Source organism: Oncorhynchus clarkii, chromosome 7 (assembly GCF_045791955.1).
Source record: "Oncorhynchus clarkii lewisi isolate Uvic-CL-2024 chromosome 7, UVic_Ocla_1.0, whole genome shotgun sequence".
Lineage (NCBI taxonomy): Eukaryota > Metazoa > Chordata > Actinopteri > Salmoniformes > Salmonidae > Oncorhynchus > Oncorhynchus clarkii.
Genome location: NC_092153.1, coordinates 62,086,704 through 62,107,856, shown reverse-complemented (window position 1 = coordinate 62,107,856; position 21,153 = coordinate 62,086,704). Strand labels below are relative to the sequence as shown.

The following is a 21,153-nucleotide window of genomic DNA, read 5'->3' as shown; positions in this document are numbered from 1 at the left end:
ATTGTATTTCTGTGTTTTGTATTATATTGTACACAACAGATGATGAAACACACATTGTAAAAGTGTATGTGTTATTTTCCGATAGTTGCTGCTTGAAAATACAATCTACACAGGAGCTTCTAATCAGCAGGTTCGCATGGGGTGGTAGTTTTGGCTTTCCATGGTGACATCACCATGTGGTAAATTGGTTAATAGACCAATACATTATTTTTTCCCCCAAGCCTTTCTGCCAATAATAGCTAGATTTTAGTTTTCCCCTCCCCACTCAGACCACTCCTAGACAGTCCTAGCAAATTTCTTGTTTGAGAAATAGGTTTGTCCATTTTCATTTAAATCTATTAAAAGAAAAGTACTTAATTGTTACCCAGAAATTATTTGATATTGAATAAAAAATGGCTGCATTGGGCCTTTAAAATTAAATCAACCTGTCAACTCTGATACTTTATTTGGCACTTAATAGGCACTTACTATAGTCATTTTTTAAATTTAACCTTGATATGGAAAAGTACAATGTAAAATTATGCAAAGATTTATTTATTTTCCCCACCAAATTACACTACCCAAAAGGGACTGATTTCGTGGAACGACCCAACATGACTAGTGGGTGTTGCAATACAAAGCCATATTTATGCCGATAATATGTTAGAACAAGTCACAAAAAGCTTAATAATGATGGAGAACACATGAGACTCATAAAAAAAAGGTATGGGGTGCCAAAGAGAAGTAAAGAGAAACTCTCTCAGATGAAGAGTGCACAAGGTGCCACTTTGAAGCACACTTCAGAGAGACTGTTCGGGTCGGTTCAAGGCAAGAGTTCTTCCTTTGCATGACTGCCAGGGTTGCGACAGCCAGCAGTAATTGTTGGTTTATTGTCCAGTGCAGCTGTTTAGAGCTGAGGTAACGGATTCTTTGAACAGGGGATTAATGTAAGGAAGGATCAAAGAGAACGAGGCTGCATGCCAGAGTCTGAAGATGCACTATTATAAGGAGTAGGGTGCCATTTGGGACGCACTCTATCTAGGCCAAACAGATAAAGTATTCTCAGGGACATGTGATTTGTGCCACATGCCGGCTTGGATCAATACATTGATGGCGCTGCAGCCTCCTCCTCTCCCATGTATCCCTCTTTCTGAGAATCCAAAATAAACAGGGCAGTTGTATATCCAGACTTGGGTAGGCAGGGGCTTATTTTCACCAAGCCACATAAAAAAGGTAAAAAGAGAACACTGACATTTTCTAAATTAGTAATATATTCCATTTGCATGCATACATTTGTTACATATGGGTGATCCCGGGAATCAAACCCACTATCCTGGTTTTGCAAGAGCCATGCTATACTAACAGCTACAGTTCCTTCCCATTTTCCCATCCTTTTCCTAACCATCCTTCACCTTTCCTATCTGTCTTTCCCCTTTTCCTATCTTTCCGCAGATCAGTGCGCTGTTCCCTTCTTATTTTGTGATGGATGTCTGACTGACTTGAGAGAGCTTAGGTTTCGGGTTTTGATTCAGCTAAGAATATAAATCGATGTGGCCGGTGTGGTTCAGCGATTAGTGCCGTGGACTCCAGCAGACATGTATTGTATATCCTACCAGAGTAGTCATGGATTCGTATCAGACCCACTACCCTTCTGACTCTCAATCTCTCCTATCTTAATAAAATAAATAAAACCCACAACAACAAAAACAATATATATAAATAAGAGAAGAATAACTCCAATAGACTTAGTAGATTCTGTCAAATAGACTCATGGTGGTGAACATGTGCACGTCATTGGAGGCTCCTCATAGGAGGAAGGGGAGGACCATCCTCTACAGTGATTATTTAAAAGAAAATAGTAAAACACTTATAATTTTTAGATAAAACTATACTAAATATAATCATGTCACCAAAAAATATATTAAAACATAATATTTTGCAATGAAGGTCTACAGTAGGCTCAACATCACTCTGTAGGGTAGCACCATAGGTACATTGACTTCAATACAAAACCTAGGAGGCTCATGGTTCTCATCTTATTCCAGACTTAACCAGTAATTATGAGCTCATGCAGCATGAACTGACATGTCCACCCAATCAAAAGATCAGAGCATGAATCTAGTACTGAAAGCATAAGATACAGCTAGCTAGCACTGCAGTGCATAACGTGTGGTGAGTAGTTGACTCAGAGAGAAAGACAATAGTTGAACAGTTAAATTCATTTCTTCCAAAATTAAGGAGAAGCAAGATAGTCAATTTTTTTCCCACTTTCAGTTTCACTTAGCTAGCAAATGCAGCTATCTAGTTTAGCCTACTCAAACACCCTGCTCAGACAGAGGGATGCTATGTTAGCTAGCTGGCTATGACTATCCAACACGACTTGGAAGAGTTGCAGTGTTAAGGTAAGCTTTTGGTTTTACAAATGTATTGCCACTGTGGCCCGTGGGTTTAGGTGCAAAACGGCTTACTGACTGTACACTAACATTACTGCATTATTGCAGAAGGTTCACTAATGCCTTAGTTCTATTAGCTATGTTGACTATGATGTTACTTTAGCTAATATGATGACAATGATGTAGGCTGTGTGTAGGTAGCAGTTATGATATGATTTGGCTTGGAAAGTTTTTTTTGCCTGGTCACATACAGCTGATGTGTTGTGCATTGACATCCACACATGAAGGGAAAAGATGAGGAGGAGAGAGCATAGTTGCGAGAAGGAATACAATGCGGCTGTTATGAAAGTGAACTGTGTTTATGGGTGATCAGGGGTGTATTCATTCCTGCCGATTCTGTTAAAATGTTTCTTAAACTGAAACAAATGGGGATAAACATACCTGAATTTGTCCAATAGAAACTCTCACTTGCAACTGTTGGACTATGATTACACCCTATATTAGCTAGATGCAGGCAAGAGTGTGCAAGGCGGTGTTGTCTATGTGTCGATCAGCTCAAATTTCTCTCGACCTGTGCGCACCTACGTTGTAAACTTTCATTTATAGGCTAGGTTGTAGCAACCTCATGATGGGTATAGGGAAAATGTAATAGCCTAAACCTATTAATGTTACATTTAACTAGGTGAATGGAATATGAATGACATTCAACCAATATGCTGTAATAGAAATAAGGCCATGCTCATAAAAAAAAAAATCCTCCTCCCTAATCCTAAATGGTACCCACCACCACTGGTGTACGTGTGTAGGAGGGGGTACCCACCACCACTGGTGTACGTGTGTAGGAGGGGGTACCCACCGGTGAGGCTGGCTAAACAATGTGCAGAAAGGTCAGTAATGATGCCGTTCAGTCCCGCTCTGCAATTTACCTGAGAAACACACAAAAAGACAAAATGTTAGTCTCACAGTATTCCCAGGGTAAATCATTTAGTTTAACATCTTACCTAAAAGACAAGACACACCAAAACAACATTGTAATTCCCCAAAGGTCAAGAATTGCATTAACTTGTCACAAAAAAAGCTAAAGCTATTTTCTAGGGCTGATCCCATTTAGTCAACTGGTTGATTGTTTAGTAGATATGCTGTTGGTGGACAGATCTTTTAGTAGAGCAGTGACAAATATATAAAAATAGTGGACTAATCCATTGCAGACACTGTGGGGATGGCACACCAGTATCACCGGTAGTACATTTACCTTTAATTACCATAATTTCTCACCTACGTTTGTTTGTACGGTAATTTCTGTTAATGCATTCAATATTTTATTGTTACAGTCTTACCGTTGTCATTGTAGGAGTGTACACATGTTTTTGCAGAGCGCACAACCTAGGCTACACTTGTGAGTAAACAGTTTTTATTTATTTCATTCCATTTACAAGTTGTCAATTTATTAATTGGTCTTTTGTTTGAAGCGCTCCTGTCAATCTTGAGTAAGGACACGCACCTGATTCGGCATAAGCTACCTGGCCTGCATGCAAATGTAGGCCTATAAATGTGCACGGTTAGGGATCTGATACTATTTCTGATAGTCTTAACTCCCCATCACTGCAGAGCTTCTCAAAGTTATGTTTTCTTCACCTCAAACAGCAAGTAAACAAAGTCTGTTTTTACATCCATTGAGAATGACAAACGTGTCAATGTAGCCCATTTAAAAAATGTTTCCAGCGCTCTCCCTTTTGATAACCACTCAGCATGAAAGGGGAAAAAATGCATGCTCTGATCTGGTGGAAACGATAACTGCACTCCAAATGGAAACGGTTGCCGACCGCTGGTACAGTTGGACGTTTACATACATTTAGGTTGGAGTTATTAAAACTTATTATTTCAACCACTCCACAAATGTCTTATTAACAAACTATAGTTTTGGCAAGTTGGTTAGGACATCTACTTTGTGCATGACAAGTCATTTTCCCAACAATTGTTTACAGACTATTTCACTTAATCACAATTCCAGTGGGTCAGAAGTCTACATACATTCAGTTGACTGTGCCTTTAAACAGCTTAGAAAATTGCAGAAAATGATGTAATGGCTTTAGAAGCTTCTGATAGGCTAATTGACATAATTTGAGTCAATTGGAGGTGTACCTGTGGATGTATTTCAAGGCCTATCTTCAAACTCAGTGCCTCTTTACTTGACATCATGGGAAAATCAAAAGAAATCAGCCAAAACCTCAGAAAAAAAATTGTAAACCTCCACAAGTCTGGTTCATCCTTGGGAGCAATTTCCAAATGCCTGAATGTACCATGTTCATCTGTACAAACAATAGTACGCAAGTATAAACACCATGGGACCATGCAGCCGTCATACTGCTTAGGAAGAAGACACGTTCTGTATCCTAGAGATGAACGCACTTTGGTGCGAAAAGTGCAAATCAATCCCAGAACAACAGCAAAGGATCCTGTGAAGATTCTGGAGGAAACCGGTACAAAAGTATCTATATCCACAGTAAAACGAGTCCTATATCGACATAACCTAAAAGGCCACTCAGCAAGGAAAAAGACACTGCTCCACAACTGCCATAAAAAGCCAGACTACAGTTTGCAACTGCACATGGGGACAAAGATCGTACAGAGGAAATGTTCTCTTCTCTGATGAAACAAAAATAGAACTGTTTGGCCATAACGACCATCGTTATGTTTGGAGGAAAAGGGGGGAGGCTTGCAAGCCGTAGGACACCATCCCAACCGGGAAGCACGGGGGTGGCAGCATCATGTTGTGGGGGGTGCTTTGCTGCAGGAGGGACTGGTGCACTTCACAAAATAGATGGCATCATGAAGAAAGGAAAATTATGTGGATATATTGAAGCAACATCTCAAGACATCAGTCAGGAAGTTAAAGCTTGGTCACAAATGGGTCTTCCAAATGGAAAATGACCCCAAGCATACTTCCAAAGTTGTGGAAAAATGGTTTAAGGATAACAAAGTCAAGGTATTGGAGTGGCCATCACAAAGCCCTGACCTCAATCCTATAGAAAATGTGTGGGCAGAACTGAAAAAAAGTGTGTGCGTGCAAGGAGGCCTACAAACCTGACTCAGTTACACCAGCTCTGTCAGGAGGAATGGGCCAAAATTCACCCAACTTATTGTGGAAGACTACCTGAAACGTTTGACACAAGTTTAAATTGTTTAAGGCAATGCTACCAAATATTAATTGAGTGTATGTAAACTTCTGACCCACTGGGAATGTGATGAAAGAAATAAAAGCTGAAATAAATAATTCTCTACTGTTATTCTGACATTTCACATTGTTAAAATAAAGTGGTGATCCTAACTGACCTAAAACAGGGAATTTTTACTCAGATTAAATGTCAGGAATTGTAAAAAACTGAGTTTAAATGTATTTAGGCAAGGTGTATGTAAACTTCCGACTTGTATAGCCTAACGGCAGAATCTGCAGAGGCCAGCAGCAGCAGGAGGTGAGTCGGGAACAGGTTTTTTCCTTCTGGTTAGGCTATATTGATCTCTGGCTCCCTCTTTAGTAATTTGTGTCTTAAATGTTAAATCTCAGTGCTTAAAGCATCAGACAAGCTCAGTAGCTTACATATAGTTGACTTTATTCAAACATAGAAAAATACACGGTCGACCAAGATTTTCTTTTCAGGGACAGCCCTAATATTTTCACCATCTTCGCAGCGATCCTCGTTGAGTGTTTGCCATAGCATGTGGCATTTAACATGTGAAACAAGACACACCAAAAACAGCCTATCACAGCCAGTCCACGTCATTGACATTTACAGTGCCCTATATTAGCCATATAAACATACACGACATCCTTTATCCAACCGGGCAGATAAATAACTGAAATCAAGCTACAGACACGAGACACTATGTGATATTAGGTTCACTTAACTGATCCATCCGTTATGCTGGTCTTCTCTGGCATTTGCAAATCACCAGATAAGTGCTACATCTTTAACTATTTTATCCAGGTTTAGTTTGAGTAACCTTTTCCAAATAAAAACTTTATAGCAATAAAAGCTCCGCCCATTTCCCACTATGTTTTGGTCGGTGGAACAACAGACACACTGCAGAGCGTAAATCACAGCAGGTTTGTATGCGTGAAGCTAATAGTACCGCAGATGGTAAAGCAGGACACCACAATGCATTGTTTCACATTAGCTCGAACCCTGTAAAAGCAGTACCTAACTAACTCAAAGCTCAGGGTTTGCACTTTACCTGCAGGGCAAAATTCAAAGTGGTTAGTGAACTAATGGTTATGTGGGGTGGTAAGTTCAAAGATGTGGTTGCGGTCTGAGATCTCATTGGGAGTGGATCAGATGTTTCGGTGTCTGCCCGATGTAATGCACAGCGTTCACACGTCAGGAAAGAGGAATTTGTGGACAGAAAGCATTGCCAAATATGGAAGCTTATGTTACCGATTGTGAGCAAAAAGCTGATTCATCAACAGAGTGAAAGCTGATAGACCAGTGTGAAAAGCGAGTGTGAAAAGCGAGGAGAGAAACAAAGGCACAAAAAAAACTCTGCAATGAAAGATGCTTATCAAGCATTTTTATCCACTCCCCCCTCTCCAGACCATGTTCCTCTCACTGTCTGTCCCACATCACTTCTGACAGGCAGTTCCCCATCCCAGCCCCCCTGGACTCCCACAGACCCCTTCAGGGGCCAATACTTAATCCTGTTAAATCATGTCAACCCTTCCCAGGATTACATTAGCACTTGAGAGCATCTTCCATATCCACCCAGGGTTTCCCTCTATAGACAGCACAGACAGGCAGGGCTGCCAGGTGGGATGGAAGTTCACACCACCAAACAGGTGCTTCAGAGGAGCTCCTCGCTTGTCTCAGACTCGACATCAGCTGCTGCTGCCTCCAAAAGCCAAAAAGACTGCAGCGGCATACAGTACTGTTAATTAAGCAGTCACATGTTAGGGGAATGCCTTCTATTTGGGGCAGAGAGAAAGAGAAGGTAAGATAAAATAGTTTGATCAGCTCTGGCTGTCTCCCTTCAAACCTAAATTGAGATAATCCAACATATCAATATCAAAATAGATGATGCAAAGGTGCTAATAACATAATTGAATAGTATTGATATATCTATGAAGCAGAATGCTATCTTGCAGTAGATGACCTAATAACAGTGTTCGATCTACAGTGGGCTCTACATATATTTAATCCAATCTCTAATCTACAAGGTAAAGTCTACAGTGTGTCTGCATCTGGCAAATACAGACAACAATTATGAGGGTTGGGCTATAGCCTAACGTGCCAGTTTTTCCCCAACACACACGGCTGTTGAACAAGACTATGTATGGGCTGATTCCAATGCTGTGATCCTGTGAATCACTGCAATGATAATATGCCCTGAGGCAGCAGCTGACAATGCATGGGAATGAGGGCCAGACCTATGAGGCCTGCCTTCACCAGCAGCCTCAGCAACACTGGGCTAGACAGTCTAAAACCACTCTGTCACTGTGCACCTGGAGGCTGGTAAGGGGGGTAAGGCAGGCGGGCGGGCAGGAGGCGGGACATTCTTTCAGGATGAGTGTCAGGGAGGGTAATTGTCTGCCAGCAGTTGGCCTCACAGTTGGAGGCTCAGTGGGTTTGAAGGTTTTTTGGAGAGAGTCGGTATGTGGAGTCGACACACAAAAAAGAAATAAGGCATAGAGGAAGCGAAAGAGTTATACACAGAGAGGATGACAGTAGGGCTGGGCGATATATCGAATGTATGTTTTTGCGCAATATTCCAAATGCCTATCGCAGAATCAAGTTTTTTTTGTTGTATTTTTCGTTTTTATGAGGGTTTATGTCTGCTTGTTCTCATGTCTTTTTGGTTTTGTCTCGTTCACTCCTTCTGTGCTGTCCACCTTCTCCTTTACACCAGAGATCTATATAATGACAAAATGGTCATGTCTCCACCCTAGCAATGGGAGTCGTTGTCCCAAAGCCGGGAAGGTAGGCGACAAGGTTCAAAATATGCGCATTGGGCATATTTTGGACAGATTTAGGCGAGAGTAAATCCTCTCGCTTCGCCTCTTTCTCCCGAGCACCTCCCCCTACCTCTCACAACAACAAAGATGAGCGATCACTTCTTCCTCTCTGACAAACGGTTTCAACTCGCTATTTGCATTTGAGGTTAGGTCCAACAGCATCGGTCATATGGACACCGAAACACATGGAGACATTATTTGACTGTTAACTTTTCGAACAATACCCAGTTTGTTTCAACTCCTCAAATTTCGAGCAGACACTACTAAAACGGATGTACAAATTAACATTCATTATGGAAAATGTATGCGCAGTTCGTCACATTACGGTACCACGTATCGCTAGCTGCATTTAAGTCAAATAAAGATTGTTATACTAGCAGTTTAGTCTGTTTTATAAATACATTTTCTATAATGCCTGCTACATTATTATTGGATGTTCATTATGCATGTTTCTATAAAAAAATAATAACAAAAAGGACATTTTTATAAAAACAGACGTGAAAGCCAGATCAGTGATTATTGCACACACAACAAAGCAGGTACAACAATTTTGATAAAATAATGAAATTATTAGTGGGTCTTTTGGTTGTGGAAGGCATATATCCAGCCTAGGTATAATTGCACGAGCTCCGAATTCATTAGATTATTGCTGTCTGTTTTAAATACAGTGTATTTGACCTTTAACTGTTCAACAAAGCTTATTTAAAGAAAATATTTTTTTAAATGTTGATGTATATCGTGAATTTCCCATAAGTTATAAAAAATTTAGATATGAGGTTTAGGCCATATCGCCCAGCCCTAGATGAGTGGATAGAAAGGTGGCACGAGAGAAAGAAAGATGGGAGACAGACCCATATAGAGATGGAGAAGGAGGGGGAGGTTGTGGGGGTGGATCGTCTACCCGTCTGAACGCAATCAAAAAGAATTCTACCCTTGGGGCATTTCTATGCTCTTGCCAAGAGCCCCCCCCACCCCCAGCCACCTACCCCACCCACCCCCGTTTGGGATCTCTCCTTTCCCCAAAGACTGGGTTAGGGTACGATCACAGAAACTTGAATATTAATCCACACTCACATGCATGATAAGTCCCATTCCACCATAATTAGCTCATCAAAACAACTCAAATATATGCAAATGTTAATGAATCGAGTGCCGGGTGGGTGGAAAGGGAGGGGGAGTGGTCTTAGCTGTGCTAAAAAAAATATGGTGCTTATAGGGGTTCAAAATAAGAGCAGATTAAACAATCAATCAGTCAAACAATAATACATTTGATCCAAGGGCCATTTGAACATGGCAGAGTAAGAATTTGCACATTCTCCAAAACAAACCACCATTTGTTGACACTGATTGGTCATGGCAATGGGAGAAACTCGTGGAAAGGGCATAGAGGAACTGAGTCCGTAGGGTACAGCTACAGAGAAAAAGCTATGCAAGCGTTTTAAGAAAACTCTGTGCATCACTACTCCAATAAAAGAGCTGTGCCAGTTTGTTATAAGTCACAGGGTGAACTGCAAAGTTTGGATAACATGTACACTAAATCTTTCCCATCGTTAAACAAAATACAGATGCCAACATTAACAAAGAATTACAAGCTTATCAAAGAGCCAGACATCACTCATCAACCCCCCTTTGCAATCATTTTGGCCAACTCGGCAGAACAGACAGACAACCCCCACATCCATGTTTCTCAGACCTCAGCCAGACACAGAGTAGACTCACTTAGGATGCAGCACCCTATTCCCTTTATAGTGCACACATTAAGACCAGACCCCTATGGGCCCTGGTCAAAAGTAGTGCACTATATAGGGAATAGGGTCCCATTTGGGACGCATCCTCAAACTAGCCAGCCAAGTCTAAAGCGCAACCATCTTGATCAACTTTACCTCAAACTCCTAAGAGTTTGATCTCTTCTGAGAGTTACAGTCTCTGACTGACTCAGTGCTGTGACATTGCAGTAGTCAGCAAAGTCACCAGACAGAGCGTAGTGGAACAGAACAGAACTTAGGCTGGTGCTGCTGAAGAGCTATAAAATCCCAGCCGGTCATTAAGGAGACAGATAAGCCAGTTTGAAGTATGAGGTTATCAACAGAAACAGCATCTGTCTGCATTTTAGTGGAGGACTCACTGTGTCCTAGAAGAGACATTAAAATACAGGACATTTTAGAGGCTTTGTGAGAGTCTTGTAAATTCACCATTCTCATCATGGTGTTAGGTTTTCACTTTATTTTGAGCCCTTCGGTCTCTGTGAAGGTTGGTTGGCCGTTCGTTGAGGCACATGACAAAGTTAGTTGGCATGAATCAAACTCTGCTGACAACACTCAAAGTCACGGACTTGTCATCAAAGTCAATGAGCAAGATGTCTAGCTCTTTGACCACATCCAAATGCATGGCATATATACCAACACTGGCCAGCCAACTGGCAGGAATACCACATGCTTAGAGGACTCCTGAAACAAGATCAAATACTGTGGACTGGCTCTCACACAAACACGTGAACAAGAACTCCATGTATCTTCCTTGTCACTTTGACGAGACCAGAGTTTGTCCATTAAAATCTCTGTTTTTAAATGTGAACCTCTCTCAGTATGTGAAAACAGCAAGCAATACTAATAAAAATCAGCACACTCAATACCTAGTGAGGACAGAGGAAAATCCAGATGTTCAAAACACTGAGGCACATACTAACTATATGCACACAAACACAACAATACTCTCATTGCTAAGCCTTGTGTCAATACACCAGAGTACCACTTCACCAGTGCTTATGACAGTTAATTAAGCAGTATGGAGGCACCCACAACACTTAAAAATCACTGGATCGTTTGTTTAACCAAATTAAATATTAATATGGAAATATGATAAAGCTTGACCATGTAAAACAAACAGAATGCTAGAGCAGGACACTGTTTCACCACAAACTGCAGGTTAATCTGACTCTAGTCAATGCTTTATGATGGGGGTGATAATTGGAATAGGACCCTCGTTTTTTTCATTGTTTTGCCCATATTTTCTCTAAGTACAGTGATAGAGCTGTACTTATAAATGTACCATGTGCCTGTAGTGTACACTAAGCATGCCCAAGCCAACTCTACTCTATAAACAGTTGCTTGAAGCTTTGTGAACACTACTTACACACAGTATAATATCACACTGCTGACTAAGTAGAGCAGCAATATCAAATGTAGCCTGCAGTGCCCCCTTTCCACCGACCCAAAGATGGATTAGTCCCCGAGGGCGTCTGGTTATGACTACGCCAAATTGAGTATATGGGGCTAGTAGCTGATCCATGCCAATGAGTGACCCCTCATGCCTGCCCCTCTCCACAGCAGCCCAGCTGTTCTGCCTACCATCCTGCTCCCCCTCATCATGTACAGAGATTCTGATCCCCACCCGCCACAAAACCCAGGCAAAAACCTGCCAACCCGCGGATTTGCAGCCCGCTGACAAAATTAGATGCACACAGAGAGAAAAAACAACAAAGCAAATAAAAGCACTCATGTATACGAGTACAGGGAAACGTTTTTGTGTGTTCTAGAAAAAATAATGTATACAGCAATCTAATAAACACATACACAAATGCACATTAACACAGAAGTACACAATGCCATCCTCTTCTGAAAATACACTATAAAATACTCACAAAATTGCACGTTAGTATCTCCCTCCTTTCTTCCAGTTCATCGCCCCTCTTCCCCCATCATCACCTCATAGGTCACTAGACGTTCCAGAGCTCCTGTTCCTCCACTGGGGAATGACTGGGATCAATATGGAATAAACCCTACGTACAGGAATGAGATATCCACAGCACAGAATGCCTCTGCCAGGCAGCCACTGCTCCAGTCACAGTGTCAGCTGGGCCAGCCTCGTGCTGCAGTGACAGCCTCTCTCCCTCCGTTCTCACCCAGAGAGGAGGAGCAGGAGGAGGGGACGTGTGTTGTTTCTAGATCTCTCTAACTGAGGCTCAGTGCTGAGACGTCAGGGCCATCCTAGTGCAGCAGTAGCAATGTTGACCTATTGTACGTGTCTGCAGTAGCGACTGCCATTGTTCCAGAGACCTAGCCGTGAGAGAACACTAACCAGCGCTAAAGCACATAAGAGCATGCGAGAGAGAGAGAGAAGAGAGCGAGAGAGGAGAGGCCCTCCTCCACTCAGACAAACCCTGCCAACTACAACAGTTGTGGACAAGCCCCTGTGTGCTGCTCCTCCTCCTCTCCTTGAGCTCAGAATTAACTCTAACTGCTGGCTGGCTGGGGGGGAGCAGGGAGGGAGGGAGCAGGTAGGGAAGGGGGAAGTCAAAGAAAGAAAAAAGCTATTGACAATTGTATTTTACCTTTATTTAACCAGGTAGGCTAGTTGAGAACAAGTTCTCATTTACAACTGCGACCTGGCAGAGTTACACATGGAATAAACAAACATACAGTCAATAATACAATAGAGAAAGTCTGTATACAGTGTGTGCAAATGAGGTAGGATAAGGGAGGTAAGGCAATAAATGGGCCATAGTGGCTAAATAATTACAGTATGGCAAATTAAACAGTGGAGTGATAAAATGTCCAGAAGATGAGTGTGCAAGTAGCGGTACTGGGGTGCAAAGGAGCTAAATAAATAACAATATGGGGATGCGGTAGTTGGATGGGATATTTACAGATTGGTTATGTACAGGTGCAGTGATCTGTGAGCTACTCTGACAGCTGGTGCTTAAAGTTAGTAAGGGGGATATGAATCTCCAGCTTCAGTCATTTTTGCAGTTCGTTCCAGTCATTGGCAGCAGAGAACTGCAGGGAAAGGCAGCTGAAGGAGGAATTGGCTTTGTGGGTGACCAGTGAAATATACCTGCTGGAGTGCATATTGCGGGTGGGTGTTGCTAAGGTGACCAGTGAGCTGAGACAAGGTGGGGCTTTACCTAGCAACGACTTATAGATGACCTGGAGCCAGTGGGTTTGGCGACGGATATGAAGCGAGGGACAGCCAACGAGAGACAAAGCCTGGGGAGGGGAGGGGAGTGTAGTGTACATCCGCCCAGCTCCATCCACACATTTTGAGTTGAGTGGGACAGGGGCTGCCAGTTAAGAGCATTTCCAGTCCCTGAAAAAGAGAGGCTGCAGTCTAATAAAAGTCACGCACAATGACTTGAATGCGGAAGTGGAGCGCTCCTAAATGTGAATCGATAATGTAACATTTCTGTTTTTAATCTGTGAGGAATAAGAGGATTTATAAACTGAGGGAGAGGGCCACAGAGTGGAGGTTTTCTAAACTCTACAATTGTAGATTAAACTGTCTTTCATCTATTGAGCAAGCTCCGGGCTACTTTAACCTTAGATCTATTAAAATACGGCTGCGAAATCTAATAACAGTTTAAAATAGATGAGGGGTGAAAGGTGAATAAGCTACTGGCCGCAGAATGTTTTTCCATGGACCATACGCTGAGGGTGCAGAGATGGAATTAGACTGGTGTAGAGACACATTTCCTCCCCACCAAAACAGGTGGCTACTACACATTACTACACACTTAAGGTAAAAATGGTGGCAGGCTGTAGGCTACAACCTGTCACCATCTTTACCTTAGTGTGTATGTGTGTGTGTCTGTCTGTCAGAGCCACACACTGTCAGCCTGTCAGTGCCTGGAAGAGAACACACACATCACCACCAGACCCTAAACATGGAACATGCCTACCAAACCCCCCACCACACACCAAACCCCCACCACTATTGCCTAATTACATATCTGGAATGCTGGTTATTCATTGATGCTATGTGGTCCTGAATCCTGGGCCCACCCTGCTGCTGTCACAACCACATGACTGCCCTTCCTCCCTAGGAACTATGTCAAATTTGCAACTCGACTACAGCACTCAATGTTTGGAATCTACCTTTCACATAAACGGTCATACCACACGGACAAACCACACCCATACACGCCCATATAAAGATATTACATTTCTTTTAAAAGACAATTTATTCTACTGTGACCCTATTTTGGCCCTGTTGTCAGACTGCAGGGTTGGGTTGGAATCTTTGCATTGATTTACAGTCTATGGGGCATGTTGGGATTAGAAAGGGGAGGGAAAGTAATGTCTTCGAGCATGGCTGTTCTTAGACTACCCTCTATCCATCTCCTTCCCTGTGGTGGAAAAGATCAATCAAATTGTATTTGTCACATGCGCTGAATACAACAGGTACCTTACCGTGAAATGCTTACTTACAAGCCCTTAACCAACAATGCAGTAAAAAATAATAAAAATATAAAAAATAATGAGGCAGAGATGGAATTAGACTGGTGTAGAGACATGTTCTGTTGTAGAGACACATTTCTGTGTACTGAGGGGGTACCGGTACTGAGTAAATGTGTGTGGGTACAGGTTAGTCGAGGTCATTTGTACATGGAGGTAGAGTAAAGTGACTATGCATAGATAATAAACAACGAGTAGCAGCAGTGTAAAAACAAAGACTAGGGTCAATGCATTTGATTAATTGTTCAGCAGTCATATGGCTTGGGGACAATGTGGTTAATTAAGGAGCCTTTTGGACCTAGACGTGGCGCTCTGGTACCCCTTGCCGTAAGTGTGGTAGCAGAGAGATAGATCAGTCTATGACATGGATGACTGGAGTCTTTGACAACTTTTTGGACTTTCTCTGATACCGCCTGGTATTTTTATATAGGTCCTGGATGGCAGGAAGCTTGGCCCCAGTGATGTACTGGGCCATACGCACTATCCTCTGTAGTGCTTTACAGTCGGAGCAGTTGCCATATCAGGCGGTGACGCAACCGTTAAGGATGCTCTCGATGGTGCAGCTGTATAACTTTTTGAGAATCTGGAGACCGATGACAAATCTTTTCAGTCTCCTGGGGGGGAAAAGGCATTGTCCTGCCCCCTTCACAACATTCTTGGTGTGTGGAATTCTGTACATAACCTCCTCCCATGACTAAAGCACCTCTCAGGGTGAGAGAGAGCACTCTGGGGGAGAGGAAGAGGGTGATAGTGTGGTCAGATGGGGAATGTTTTACATTGTGTGCGCTGTAGTTAAAAGAAGCAGCCTAGAATACGTTTATAAACTCAAAAAGGTTAATGTGTTCTTGAAGAGTTGAAACAGTGCATGTTCTGTCTCCCCTACTGTATATGGTTGGCCTGTGACTAGCATTGTCATAATGCTCAAAGGTCCTCACTGTCGACTGTGCATTGTGGTTCGTCTCACTACCCCAGGGCAAATGGTTGACAGTTAGAGTAGACAGTAGACACACCGCAGAGAGACAGACACACCCCAGCTATTTTTGAACTTTTCCTGGCAGAAAACAATATCTGATATATAAATACATTAATGTACACAAAAAAATGTTTAAAGAAAAATCTTGTTTTTCAGACATGTGCAAACTTCACACTATCATTTGAGGACCACCTATTGAGATGTGCCTTTTATGTAAATAAGGTGATAAATCAGCTGAAGATTAGACTGAAGTAGGACCTGAGATGCAGTGCCTTAGACCGCTGTGCCACTCTGGATGCCCCTAGTGAATAGCCTCTTAATGGAAAAGACACATTTAGCCATGTAAAGCTAAAGGGGTCCTAGCCTGAGCGGCAAATAAACACTGTGTGGCTCTAAAACATACAGGCTACGTGTCAAATACCACCCTATTCTCTTTATAGTGCACTACATTTGACAAGGTTAACAGTATTGCACTATATATGGGATGCATTCAGTGTGGCTCTGGGTCTTACGCTAGTCACTGAAGTTGGCTGTATAAGCTCCATTACCCATACACTTGTTCAGACACAACCCATGAGTCAGACAAACCCATGCGAACACTATCATTACTGAAGCGTTCAGCCACATTAACCAGCCGCCGTCGATGGCATTTCTATAGCTTACCACGTACGAGGTATTCATCATCGAAATCGACAATTAAATATATTTCTGCCTATATCAGCAAATTTCCCCCAAAATGGGTGACTCATCAGTTCTTAGAATGAACATCAGTAACAATAACACACAACTGCTTCATTACGTTACTGGAAAAAAACACATCCGTCTGCAAATTTTGTTTCATCATAATGTTTGTATAGCACTAAACGTGTGTGCATTTGTGTGATAAAACTGCAAAGTGTAATCGTTACACTTCTCTGGTACTACAGTATAGCTCCCTTTTTCATCCCTTTACTACTACTACTGACCGGAGAACTGTTTCTTTGCTTGGGGGGGGTTACCGATTGTGTCGGTCTCCCAGTCAAGGGGGTGGGATTCCCATCCGGCACATCATCCCTGGGGGGGGGTTATCAAGCCAGTCATCTGATAAATAAGACAAGACAGTGACTCCCCTCTGCCAGATGGTGAAGCGTGATTCATCACTCCAGAGAATGCATTTCCACTGCTCCAGTGTTCAATGGCGGTGAGCTTTACACCACTCCAGCCGACTCTTGGCATTGTATATGGTGATCTTAGGATTGTGTGTGGCTGCTCAGCCATTGAACCCCATTCCATGAACTCCCAGCAAAGTTGTTGTGGTGACGTTGCTTCCAGAGGCAGTTTAGAACTCGCTAGTGAGTGTTGCAACCGAGGACACTCGGCGGTCCCGTTCTGTGAGCATGTGTTGCTCCTAGACGTTTCCACTTCACAATAACAGCACTTACAGTTGACTGGGACAGCTCTAGCAGGGCAGAAATTTGACAAACTGACTTGTTGGAATGCCACTTGAAAGTCACTGAGCTCTTCAGTAAGGCCATTCTACTGCCAATGTTTCTATGGAGATTGTATGGCTGTGTGCTCAATTGTATACACCTGTCAGCAACGGATGTGGCTGAAATTGCTGAATCCACTCATTTTAAGGGGTGTCCACATACTTTTGCATATATAGTGTACCTTACAAGACAAGTATTTCAATGTGAACACCCACAGTTAGTCTCCCTGTTCAGCCTTGTCTGCCCTGGTGTAATGAAGACCCTCCAGGGACCAACAAGGACACAGACACTGGTGACAAAATCAATGAGGGTTTACAGCTCCCCTCTCAATTAGAGATCTACCATCTGAATTATACATTGGCCCTCTTCCTGCATCTCACAGAGGAACAGGACAGGGTGTTTCAAGCTAAATAGCCTAAAGCTAGATTTTCACTAACTCTAATTCACACAGAGACAGTACTTAGTTGTTGCACATCCGGTAGATGTACATCATTGGCCGCTCCTCAGAGGAGGAATATCCTCAGTGAATACCCTTTTTTTTTTACCAACAAATGATAAATAAATTGGTAAAACATTTAAAAAATTGTCATTTTTAGATCAAAATCTAAATACGCTACAGGTCAAATGTTGTATTGTATTATACCTACTCATTCAAGGTTTTTTCTTTATTTGTACTATTTTCTACAATGTAGAATAATAGTGAAGACATCAAAACTATGAAATAACACATGGAATCGTGTATTTACCAAAAGTGTTAAACAAATCTAAATATATTTTATATTTCAGATTCTTCAAAGTAGCCACCCTTTGCCTTGATGACAGCTTTGTACACTTGGCATTCTCTCAACCAGCTTCATGAGGAATGCTTTTCCAACAGTCTTGAAGGAGTTCCCACATACAGTGCCTTGCGAAAGTATTCGGCCCCCTTGAACTTTGCGACCTTTTGCCACATTTCAGGCTTCAAACATAAAGATATAAAACTGTATTTTTTTGTGAAGAATCAACAACAAGTGGGACACAATCATGAAGTGGAACGACATTTATTGGATATTTCAAACCTTTTTAACAAATCAAAAACTGAAAAATTGGGCGTGCAAAATTATTCAGCCCCCTTAAGTTAATACTTTGTAGCGCCACCTTTTGCTGCAATTACAGCTGTAAGTCGCTTGGGGTATGTCTCTATCAGTTTTGCACATCGAGAGACTGAAATGTTTTCCCATTCCTCCTTGCAAAACAGCTCGAGCTCAGTGAGGTTGGATGGAGAGCATTTGTGAACAGCAGTTTTCAGTGTGGCAAAAGGTCGCAAAGTTCAAGGGGGCCGAATACTTTCGCAAGGCACTGTATCTGTTACTTGAACACTGAAGCATTTATTTGGGCTGCAATCTGAGGAGCAGTTAACTCTAATGAACTTATCCTCTACAGCAGAGGTAACTCTGGATCTTCCTTTCCTGTGGCGGTCCTCACGAGAGCCAGTTTCATCATAGCTCGATGGTTTTTGCGACTGCACTTGAAAAAACCTCAAGTTCTTAATTTTTTCAGATTGACTGACTAGGTCTTAAAGTAGTGATGGACTGTCATTTATCTTTGCTTATTTGTTCTGTTCTTGCTATAATATGGACTTGGTCTTTTACCAAATAGGGTTATGTTCTGCATTCCACCCCTAACTTGTCACAACACAACTGATTGGCTCAAACGCATTAAGAAGGAAAGAAATTCCACAAATTAACTTTTAACAAGGCACACCTGTTAATTGAAATGCATTTCAGGTGACTATCTTATGAAGCTGGTTGAGAGAACGCCAAGAGTGTGCAAAGCTGTCAAAGCAAAGGGTGGCTACGTTGAAGAATTGGTGTTGTGTTATTTCATAGTTTTGATGTCTCCACTATTATTATACAATGTAGAAAATAGTCAAATTAAAGAAAAACCCTTGAATGAGTAGGTATAATACAACTATTGTCCAAACTTTTGACGGGTACTGTATGTACATCTACCTGAACACTACATTAGGAGAAACCACCGATCTTGGGTCTTGTTCATTCAAACCCCCTAACCATCAGCGACACTACTCCTCCAGAGTTGCAAAAGTTCACGTTTGTGAAACCTAATAGCTTATTAATCAATCAAAAGCATTCATTTAACCATGCTCTCGCTGCCAAGGCAGCAGCAACTCATCCTGGGGTCTAAACAAGATTAAGGAGATTATATAAAAAAATAAAACAGTACATCACACAACACATTACACACTACTGTACAATATATCTACAGTAAAATCCATTATACAGCAATATAACAATATTACAATGTAGGTGTGTGTAGAGTGCATGCTTTAGATTGTGTGTGCTTATGCTCGTGTGCGCATGTGCGCCTCTTCACAGTCAATTCTGTTCAATAAGGTGTAGTTTGATCTGTATTTAAATCTGACTTTACTGCTTGCATGGGATACTTGATGTGGAAGAGAGTTCCATGTAGTCGTGGCTCTATGTAGTACTGTGCATTTCCCATCGTCTGTTCTGGACTTGGGAACTGTGAAGAGACCTCTGCTGAGGAGTATGCATGGGTGTCTGAGCTGTGTGCTAGGCGTTTGAACAGACAGCTCGGTGCTTTCAATACCTCTTACAAAGACGGGTAGCGATGCAGTCAATCTAATATGTTAGCTTAAGGGCCAGCTGTGCTGTTCTGGGCCAACTAATATGCCTCTGTTCTTCTTTGTTCCACTTGACCAGGACTAGGCAGTAGTCCAGGTGTGAAAAAAACTAGGGCCTGTAGGACTTGGTTTGTTGATAGCGATGTCAAGAAGAGCTGTGTTTTGTTACAGACAGACCTCTCCCCATTTTAGCTACCGTTGCATCAATATGTTTTGACCATAAAAGTTTACAATCCAAGGTTACACCAAGCAGTTTAGTCTTCACAACTTGCTAAAATTCCACATTCATTACAAGATTTAGTTGAGGTTTAGTGAATGATTTGTCCAATGCTTTAGGTTTTTGAAATATTTAGGACTAACTTATTTCTTGCCACCCATTCTAAAACTTACTGCAGCTCTTTGTTAAGTGTTGCAGTGATTTCACTTGCTATGGTAGCTGGCATGTATAGTGTTGAATCATCAGCATACATAAACACACAGGTTTTACTCCGTGCCAAAGGCAGATGATTACTAAAGATTGAAAAAAGTAAAAAGGGGCCAAGACAGCTGCCCTGGGAAATGCCTGACTACCTGGGTTAGACAATTTCATGTACATGACTACATGCCCCTGTGTAGCTATTTTTCATACATTTATTCACTTAGCAGATGTTCTTACACAGAGTCAACCATCCAGAATAAGATTTTCAGAATTCCTCTTATTTAGGAAAGTATTAGGTCATTTCAAGAGAGAATGAGTGGATACATGCCAAAAGGTTTTGCATTAGACTCTTAAACAAACACACATTTTGAGGACCACCCCCAGAGAGGGACATTTTGGGTGTCCTTCACGCTGCCTGTTTTGAAGACGTGCTTTATTAAAAATCTCTTGCTTTTGTGGCAATTATATCTGTATCAATTAGGCGCCCAAACCAGCCAGGACCATGCTGTTTAATTTTGTCCAATTCAGTCAGTTGGATTCCAGTTTGGTTATTTTGAGAAAGAGAGGGAGGTGAGAGGGGCACTCAAATCCCTGCCTAGGGAGGGAGTATGAATAAATTCATTAATTAAAATATGAGGGGCTCCATTAACACCCCACACATCAAAGGGAAGGGGGAAGCTGGAAGGGGAGCACTGTACATACTGTGTGTATGCGTTGCGTGTGTCCACACACACTTTCAAGTTTTTATTAGTCATATGTACAGGATACACATAGTATACGCCATCCAACGAAATGCTTACTTGCAGGTTTCTTCTCAACAATGCAACAATAAGAGATAATAAAACAGAACAGGAACAAAGTAAATGTCTCAGCAAAATAGAATAAACATTTTAGCATAATACAGGAAGGCACAATTTAAAACTCGCAAAGAAGAACTGGCACATCTGGTGCAGTCCATGAGGAGGAGATGCACTGCAGTACTTAATGCAGTTGGTGGCCACACCAGATACCGACTGTTACTTTTGATTTTGACCCCCCCATTG

The 21,153-nt window shown here is 41.9% G+C and overlaps 1 protein-coding gene across 2 annotated transcripts in view; it reads right to left on the bottom strand.

Moving 5' to 3' along the window:
- The window catches only part of LOC139413611 (nck-associated protein 5-like), a 98,749-nt gene that overhangs the window by 47,628 nt on the left and 29,968 nt on the right, over positions 1–21,153 (bottom strand). For both annotated transcript variants that reach the window (XM_071161210.1, XM_071161208.1), the window contains one exon: positions 3,229–3,298. The gene's annotated coding sequence lies outside the window, so the exon portion shown is untranslated. The remainder of the gene's footprint in view (positions 1–3,228; positions 3,299–21,153) is intronic.